General features: G+C 37.2%; 1 pseudogene; it reads right to left on the minus strand.

Moving 5' to 3' along the window:
* Positions 1 to 5,161: 5,161 nt before the first annotated feature.
* On the minus strand, positions 5,162 to 8,300 carry LOC131827831 (heterogeneous nuclear ribonucleoprotein A3-like; annotated as a pseudogene).
* Positions 8,301 to 9,840: the final 1,540 nt, after the last annotated feature.

A 9,840-nucleotide genomic window follows, 5' to 3' on the forward strand; every position in this document is an offset into this window, starting at 1 on the left:
TATTTATTTTAGAGGGTCGGGGGAAGGGGCAGAGGAAGAGAGCAAGGGAGAAAGAGAATCTCAAGCAGACTCCAAGCTGATTGTGGAGCCAAATGCAGGACTTGATCTCATGACCCTGAGATCACGACTTGAGCTTAAACCAGGAGTTGGGCACTTAACTAACTGCATCACCCATTGGCCCCACCAAAGTGATCCTTTTAAAACAGAAGTCAGATCATGTTAATTCTCTGTTCAGAATAACTCTGTGAACTATTTCTCACAGGGTAAAACCAAACTGTTAGAAATGGTCTATAAAGCCCTTCTGTTCTGGTCCACTTCTAAGCCATCTCTCCATTACTTGGTACACTTGCCCTCCCTTTCAAAGCTGCAGCCAAGAAGACTTTCTTACTTTTTCTCAATACAGCAAACACAATCCTACCTATGGACTTTGCGCTTAGCTGTTTCCTCTGTCAAGAATGCTCTTTCTGAGAAACACAATTTATCTTCTCCCTCATCAATTATATCTCTGATTGAATGTCTCATTATTAAAATGAACTGCTCTGGTAATCTTACAGAAAGATCGTATATTGTACATTTTCTCTCTGAGACCTGAAATTATCCAAATATACAAATAGCCCTTGCTCCTTTTAGTGGGAGATAGCATATAGAGATCAGAGTTTGGACAAAAGATTGTCATTCCTAGTAGGTTGATCCTTGTTTCTATTATTTTCTGATAAACAGCACTAGAGACTATGTATGTGTGTTCTATCTATGTGTCTATCATCTATCTATCTATCTAACCTATCATCTACTTATCTATCATTTGTCATCTCCCTACAGAAATATAGGTATGCATGGAGAAGATATATATTTATTAAAAATAAAGTGTCTGATTTTACATGAAATTTCTATTCATATTCCATATAACTGAACCTTTCTTTTTTATATGTGTATCTCCTCTCACCCACATTGAACATCCTGAATTGCAAGGATACTGGGGACGGTAAAATTAGAATTGTTTATTTTATCCTACATTACACACACAGCATCTTTAGAATAAGAATACACACATTAGCACCAATTTAGTTTAAAAAAGAGGGTTTTTGGCAAAGAGGGTTTTATCCCTTCTGTCCTATTTATTCACAGTTGTGTGATACCCGGTGTCAGAACCTGCTGCCAGCACGTTCTATAGTCTCTTCTTTATGTCCTCCATTAATTTTGATTCTATAGTTAAATCACTAATCTCTAATCTTTACTACCAGTCCTGACGTCAAGGTCTTTGCAGTCATTTTGGTTGTCTGAAGGTTATTATTTAGTAAATTTTGAGTTAAGGCTCATCAGAAAAAACATTATCGGAGACCTTGCATGCTGATGACAAATTTTCTGCAAACTGTATACTTGGCAGTCATCTTGACTACATATAAAATCATTATCACTTCTTTTTTCATTTCTTTTGATTTATAATATGTTTCTGTTTTTTTAAAAAAATCTTCTATTTCCTCAGGATACTGCCTAGTTATTTGTATCATTCTTTATTTCAGACACCATTGCTTTATTTCAATTTCTAATGCTTCCCTGATTCTAGCACCCCATTTCTGAGTTACACTGTTCTTTCATATTTATTTCATTCCATTTTCTTTTCTTTTTTTTTTAAAGGTTTATTTATTTACTTGTTTTAGAGAAAGAAAGAGAGCATGTGAGTGGAGGGAGGGGAGGAGGGGGGCACAGAACCTCAAGCAGACTCGCCACTAAAAGTAAGCTCCATACATGTTTGGATCCCACGATGCTGAGATCATGACCTGAGCCAAAACCAAGAGTTGGGTGTTCAGCTGACTGAACCACCCAGGCACCCCATCTTTTTCAGAAAAAAAGATTTATTTGAGAGAGGAAAGAGTTTTCATATTTTAAATGACTTTTCATTTGTCTTTTTATCTAGTTTGATATACTGATGTTCTGTGGCCATTTCTTCCAACCTGCCTTTATTGTCTTTAGGGATGTTATTTATTTTATCTCTTAGTCTGTCTTTCTATCTTACAATCATTGTGGATGGGAGTCCCTTTTGTTGTAGCTGCATTTATGAGATTGATTTCATTAAACTTTAAGATAACATTTCTAACTTGCATCTAAATTTCTATCTTCTGTTGTTTTTATGAAGAGTTGAAGAATACAGCAATTTATGTCATGGGAATTCCTGATTGAGTCTCTCCTTTGATATATTCTATCTCCTTTTCCTTTTGCTGCTATTGTTTCCATTTTGAGTTTTAGTCATTGACATTTCTCTGGAGCTTAGATTATTATCATGGAAAAAGAGATTAGACTTGTTCCCAGAGTTCATAGGATGTAGAATGCTCCATATCTTTGCACCTTATCATAGACACCATGTTCTCACTCAATTGTACACCCTCCCAGTTTCGCTGCTTTTCTCAAAATGATTTGTTGAGCTTTCATGTAAGGACCTGTTGGTTATTTGGTGGTTCTCAAGTTTTATTAGATGCCCCTCTGCTTCCTTCTCTTGTCATACAAACATCAGGTATCAGAGGTCCACCTACCCCCGCCCCCTGCCACCTGCTTCCATTTTGGTAATCATGAGGTATATTGTCAGGTTTTTTTTTTTTTTCTCCTGTAGATATTTTATGCTCTTTTTGTTTGACTATCCTAGTTGCTCTATATGTTTACCCTCTTTCCAGAATTGTCCTCTGACTTCGATAAACTGAATTGATGTAACCTGATATAAAAATTATAAGGAGAATGAAAAGAAAAAAAGAAAACTATGTTTTGTTCAAAAGTTGCATAATTCTGTGAGCATCTTATTGATTGATTGATTGATTGATTGGTTGATATTACTTAATCATAAAACATCACCAACCAAAAGATTGGAACAAATTTGCTCCTTCATATGGAAAATAAAGTTAAAAATATAAGGATCTCCACTACTTTTTAACTAATGGCTTATTTTTGTTCCTGAATTTGCATTTTCCTGGGTTGAGGAGGGACTTAATTTGCTGTGAACTTTGACAGAATAATAGAACGCTTGCATAATGTCTTTATGAGAACCTCTTACCTATGAGAACTTCTTGTCTGAACTCCCATACTTTTAAATTTTAAATTAAATTTTATTTTATTTTATTATTTTATTTTATTTAGCTTCCATGCCTTAAGTTTTACAGAGGCTTGCCCCCAGATGAAGGGGATGGAACACTTTGATGTGTGAGGTTTCAGGTTTGACCATAAGCAATTATAAAGACTACCTGGCAGGCTTCATGGGGGAGAGCTGCTCTCTCCACACTGGGCATTTTTTTCTACTCTGCCTCATATTCAGTATTTTCCATTCTTAGGCCATCTCCCTTCTCTCCCCTTCTGGTTCTTGAGTCCCTGAAATGCTTTGGGCCCCCTTGTCAGTGAAAGGATCCTTGCATATGTGCTGATCCACCTCACACTGCTCCAGAGGGAAGAATGAAACCCTGTGGGAGCCTGCATTGCCTCCTGGTAGCCTCCTGCTTGGACTGTTGCAGTAAGTAACTCAGGGCCTGACTGTTACCTTTGTTTTGACATGTCTTGATGGACCTCTGACACCTGGCAATTTGGTCCTCTTCAGCTCGGTTCAGCTCTTGACAACTGGGTGGTAAAGAGGTTCAGGACAGGTGTCCCCAGGATATGCTGCTTTGGCATGTGGATTATTTTCAGCTGCAGGCACTTGAGTCCCTGTGGGCTCAAGAGAAACTTTTGCCTCTCCCTTAACCACACAATTCTTAGAAGAATCTAAATTGGGGTCTTTGCCAGAATAAGGGCTATTATCTCTATCATAGGGCAAATAATTACCAAACATCTGCTCTTTTCTCTCCTTTTCCTCTGAAATCCCAGACCCCTCCTCTCTTCTTCTTAGTTTGAAATGGCATGTATATCTCATTTTGCCTAATTGTCTTTGGAATTTTCACGTCTTTGTGGATTCCTCACATGTACACCTATTGAATTTTATTCTCTCTTAGTAATCTGTCTTGTGTTGATTTGATTCTTAATCCAGTTGAAAGGATCTCTGAGGGACAGGAGCTCTTGCTTCTAGTCAGGGGGTAAGATTTTCTAATTCTGGATATCTGTATGAAGCAGGCTACTTGCCTACATATATATCACATTCCTAGAAATAATCTGAATTTGTCTTACTTTTCTTTCTTCTTTCGTTTAGAACTCAAGTGAGGAAAAGAGGAGTGCTCTACATTGACCTCCTCAAAACCCTAACATCTGCTGCACCAGGCTGAAATCTTGAGGAATAAACAAGAGCGAGATTTAGGAAACAAAATGTACTTGAATATTAAGGTTTTGTTGAGCTGGGCATGTAGGGTCAGGGTTCTTGCAATTTATAGCAGCTTTAGTAGTACATTACAGCTGGGTTTTACTGTAGTATACTAATTAGCTTTTAACTGATTAGGCCTAGACCAACACTCTTTAGCCTTTGGTCACATGTGATTTTTGACTTCCATGTATCATTTCAGCTTATGGCAGCTTTAACCTCAGTCAAGGGATTGTTTTAAACTTGCTTGATTTGATCTTAAGCAAGAACATCTAGGTCTCAGCAAAATCATAGTGTGTTGGGAGTTCACAAAGGCTGTGGAGGAACAGGTAGGAAATAAAACAATGCCTGTACTCCCACCACTTGAGGAAGAGCTATGGCAGAATAAAATGGTAGTGAGAGCCAGGGATATACAAAAGCTGAGGAAAATCAAGGTTTTAATCTAAAGATAGGAGTCAGCTTTGTCAATAATAAATTTATTTTTTCTTCATCTGTCTTACCTTTTTTTAAAAAAAAATTAAAAATTCCTTAATTTTTTTATTTCTGGCATCACTGCCACAACTTACAGGGCCATAAACCCCATGTAATGAAAAAGAAAAAGACAAAGCTACAACAGATAAAAGACCTCAGGAATGTACATGTCATTCACGCCACATCGCGTTCATCAAGAGCTGCACGGTTTTGCAAACTGTGGCTATGACTGTCCTAGACAGGAAGGGGCTCCTATTTAAGTTGCCGGAACTTCTCTGACTATGGATCATGATTCCTTCTGTGGCAGAATTTTACAGTTCCTTTAATCCATCTGGGATGAGAGTCTCCAAGTAAAGGGCAGTTTTCCTGACAACTCCTTGCTCTCTCTCCTATTAAGAACTGTATCCCTTTTCTTCTGAAAATATTTTAGAACCTTTTGCTACCAAATCCACCCCTTCACCACCAGATCTATAACTATGACCATAGGGACTGCCCGAGCTTCTTCCACCAAAACTACCCCCCTCCATGGGTCCATAATTTGATTGCTGTTGTCCACTATAATTTCCACAGTCATTATAGTTCCCACCACCACTATAGTTAGTTCCAAAATTTCTTCCTTCATTGTGACCATCATATCCTCCTCCACCACCACCATATCTGCCTCCTTAGCTTCCATATCCTGGTCCACCACCACCATTGCCTCCTCTACTCCTATAACAAGGATCACTGCCATAGTTGCTGCCATCACCTCCAAATCCCCTGTGTCCACCATTACCTCCTTCCTAACTTCCTCTGCTGCCACCACCACAGCCTCCTCTTCCACCGAGGTTTCCACCATGGCCAAAGTTACCACCACCTCCAGAGTTTCCTTCATGACACATGAAGTTGCCAGATCCACCTCCGTGACCTCTTTGTGATCCAGCAGACTGCATTTCTTGTTCAGAAAGGGCATTTTTCACTTCACAATTATTCCCATTAACAGTGTGGTATTTCTTTCTTTCTTTCCTTTTTTTAAGATTTTATTTATTTATTTGACACACAGAGAGATATCACAAGTCGGCAGAGAGACAGACAGAGAGAGAGGGGGAAGCAGGCTCCCTGCTGAACAGAAAGCCCGATACAGGACTCGATCCCAGGACCCTGAGATCATGACCTGAACCAAAGGCAGAGGTTCAACCCACTGCACCACCCAGGTGCCCCAGTAGTGTGGTATTTCTGAACAACAGTTTTATCGACTGTATCATGATCATTAAAAATTACAAAGAAGATCCTCTCTTTTTTCTACTCTGCCGGTCTTCTGTAACTTCTATGGTTTCAATCTTGCCATCCTTTTCAAAATAGTCTCTCACATTATTTTCTTCTGTGTCTTATTTAATACCACCAATGAAAATTTTCTTCACTGTTAGATGGGCACCAGGCTTTATAAAAACAGCTCTCTTTGTTTCCACTATACACCCATCAACCTTGTGTGGAGGGGCACACATTATTGCAACTACCTCTTCAACACAAGAGTAAGTCACAAAACCAAAACCCCTGGAACGTTTTGTTCAGAGGTCTCATCATCACAGAATTTGTAAGTGTGCCCCATTTTTCAAAATGTTCTCTTAAGCTATCATCTGTAGTTTGAAAGCTCAAACCACCAAAAACCAGTTTTCTCAACAGCTCAGTTTCCTTTGGATCATGACACTTCTCCCCTGGGTGAGGTTTTATATGTAAGAAATATACTGATATTTACCTTTTTGGAAGTTACATGGTAACTTAACTGCATGGGAAGGAAGCACATCAAAATTAAAAATAGACAAATGGAGCTGAAACTGAATATGACCAAATCACACATACCAAAAGACAAAATGAATGAAATGCCAAGAAGGGCATTTAAAAAAAGGCTCAAACTAAGAAAAGGCATAGTGCTTCATTCATAATGTAGTAATAACAGACATTAAAGATGAATAAATAAATATAGTACAATTTAATGGAGAGCATCACAATGGTATCCGGCCATTAGAATGTCCTATTCTTTTTTTTTTTTTTTCCTTTCAGTGTTAAAATCCTTGCCTGCTTTACTTGGTGCATTTCATAGGATTTTGTAAAATAATGTTGCAGGTATCCTTAAATTTCTATAATACAATAGACAATCTGGTTGACATTCATCTTGTTAGGCAACGTGAAAGTGAAGGCTGAATGAAAGGAATGAAATAAATTGAACAGCATTTGTTATTATCTGGCATTGTTGATATTATAAAGTAACACAGAACACACTACTACAAAAAGAAAAGAAAGGCAAGATTTTTCTTAAGTAGAAAGTACTTATGTTTCTTAACCAAGTCTGTAACATGATTTCAGTAGTGTAGATTGATTTCCTTTAAAAGTTACTTTTCAATTTTATTGAAATATAAAACTGTATTTTATTTATATATAATTATATATATATAAATTATATAATTTCTGTGTAAATTCTTCTCTGATCTTTTAGTGATATTGAGAGATGTACAGTTTGTGATGATTTTTAATACTTCAAGACATTAAAAACCATGCTAGATTAAAATTTTGAAATCTGATGTGAAAACAGAGATGATTTTCTTAAAACTTGCCAGTATCTTTTGGAATTTAGTTTCTAGTATTGCATCATTTTTTTACTAAAGTCCAATAATCGTTTGGATTGTTTGATTTATTATAATATACTCATTATTTTGCCTTCCACTCCCATATCCCCTGTAGGATATATATATCCTACGGTGTTTCTGTATTGCCTGCTGGGATGCCATCCAACCAGTCAACAATTCATACACTTGGAATCATTCTTCAGGTTTTCTTTCCCTTACTTGCTATATTCAATTGGCAAAGCTGTTTTATAGATATTTCATATTAAATATTTTTTATTTTTTCTCATATTTTTCTATAACCATTATCTATAATTATGTCATTATATTTTATCTGGATTACAAAAAGGAATTACCATTACTCTCACTTCTTTGTCTGCCCCCTATATTCATCCTAAGCTGTCCACCTCCCTCACTATTGGTAGAGTGATCTTTCTAAAATATAAATGAGGGGCACCTGGGTGGCTCAGTGGATTAAGCCGCTGCCTTCGGCTCAGGTCATGATCTCAGTGTCCTGGGATCAAGCCCCGCATCGGGCTCTTTGCTCAGCGGGAGCCTGCTTCTCTCTCTCTCTCTCTCTGCCTGACTCTCCGCCGACTTGTGATCTCTCTGTCAAATAAATAAATAAGATCTTTAAAATATAAATGATTATGTTAATCTTCTGATTGAAGTCCCTGGTAGGTCCTCTTTACTAATAATATGAAGTTATATTTATTAGCTTAGCATAAAACACTCTACAAAATCCAGTATTTATCTACAACTCAAGTTCCATTCATCATTTTTCTCTCCCTCATATCCTGTTTTTCAGGTATAGAAAGCCGTGTATAGGTCCCAGAAAATACTCATGCCTTTGTACATGTTCTATTAGACTGGACTTCTTTTCCTCCTTTGATTGACCTCAATTCCATTTGTCCTTTAAGATCTATATTAAATTTTTTCTCCTCTTTGAAGACTTGCCCTGTCATCCTAGCCAATGTCAGATGGTTTATAGTATTTGTCATACCCACTTAGCTTGATTTTTTTGAATTCCTTCTCTCCTGAGTTCTTCTGGCTCATGGTTTATTTATATCTCTTGTCTTGCCATATTATCTCCAAATTCCTATATCTCTGCTTTCATCTTTTGGTTTGTAAATTTATTTTTTGTACTAGTTTCTATTTTCATGACTGTATTATAGGCTTAGTTTTTATTTACTGTGTGAAAAGAATTTTCTGGCTGATGTTTTTTTATGTGCCGTCTGCCTTACCTGTTTCCTTTCTCCTTTTGTCATTGGGACATCTTACCTTCCCTTTGGTTTCTTTGTGATGATTATTTACATTTGGTGAGATGCTTTCTTCTTGGACAGAGATGTTTATATTGAGGAGGGGATAAAGTTTAATTTCTGGCTAGTGAGAATTGTCTGTGACACAGATTGTTTGTATGTGTGTGTGTATGTGCATGTGAGAGAGAAGAGAGAAAGGGATACAGAGAGGGAAATACCTTTTAGGTTTTCCTCCTCTCCATGCGACGGAGGTTGGAGGCCATGGGTGTGCTCACAGTACAGTTTTCACCATGCCTCACAGACTTTTCTCTGAATCTGACTTGTCTGTCAGGTAATTTTCATAGCTCTAAACAAGGGGTTATTTGCCATTAGGTGTGGGGCCACTTTCCTCCAAGTAGGATTCTTTACCACATTGTTTGGTGTTAGCCGCAACGGGCATTCTCTCTTAATGTCTTGTGACATTTCTTTTTGACCTTGATTGCTGTTGTAGTGCAGGAATGTAGATATCTTTTAATTTTGTAGAAGATATTATTTGGGTTTTTCATCCTTGTTCTTCCAATCAGTTTTATGTTATTTCTGAGAAAGAAAGTGGGTGATATTCTCTGTAATATTAAAATAAAAGAATTCACTGTACCAAAAATATTAAATTCAAATGGATTTCATTTTACAGACTGAGCATCTTGAGGATAGGAAACTGTATAATATGATACTATATACACATATATACATAGATTTTTTTTCAACCTCATTGCTTGGTTTAGATCCTGCTACCTTGCAGAGTTTAATGCACACTAACTGATATGAGCTTAGGCAGGTTGAAAGGATGGTGGTAGAACTACAAGTCGAAGCCATCATAACCAGAGGAAAAACCCTGCAACACAGATACCAATTAGGAAGTGTACAGCATTTAGGAGGTCGCCTGGCGGTGGGGGCAAATTACTTAAGCATCTTACTCTTGGTGTTTGCTCAGGTTGTGATCTCAGGATCCAGCCCTATGGTGGGGCTCCGGAGCCTGCTTGAAATTCTTTCTCTTCCTTTCTCTACCCCCCAGTTGTGCTCTCTCTCTCTCTAAACTAAATAAATAAATCTTTTTTTTTTTTAAGTATACAACATATGGGAATAAGTTTATTTTGTGAGATTTACTTAACTGTCATTTTGTATTTTTTCATTTTCTCAACTTTAAGAATTTTTTTTTTTTAGGTTTTAAGATTTTTTGAAGACTTTAAGTCATTCAACCCTAGAATGA

Source organism: Mustela lutreola, chromosome 3 (assembly GCF_030435805.1).
Source record: "Mustela lutreola isolate mMusLut2 chromosome 3, mMusLut2.pri, whole genome shotgun sequence".
Classification (NCBI taxonomy): domain Eukaryota; kingdom Metazoa; phylum Chordata; class Mammalia; order Carnivora; family Mustelidae; genus Mustela; species Mustela lutreola.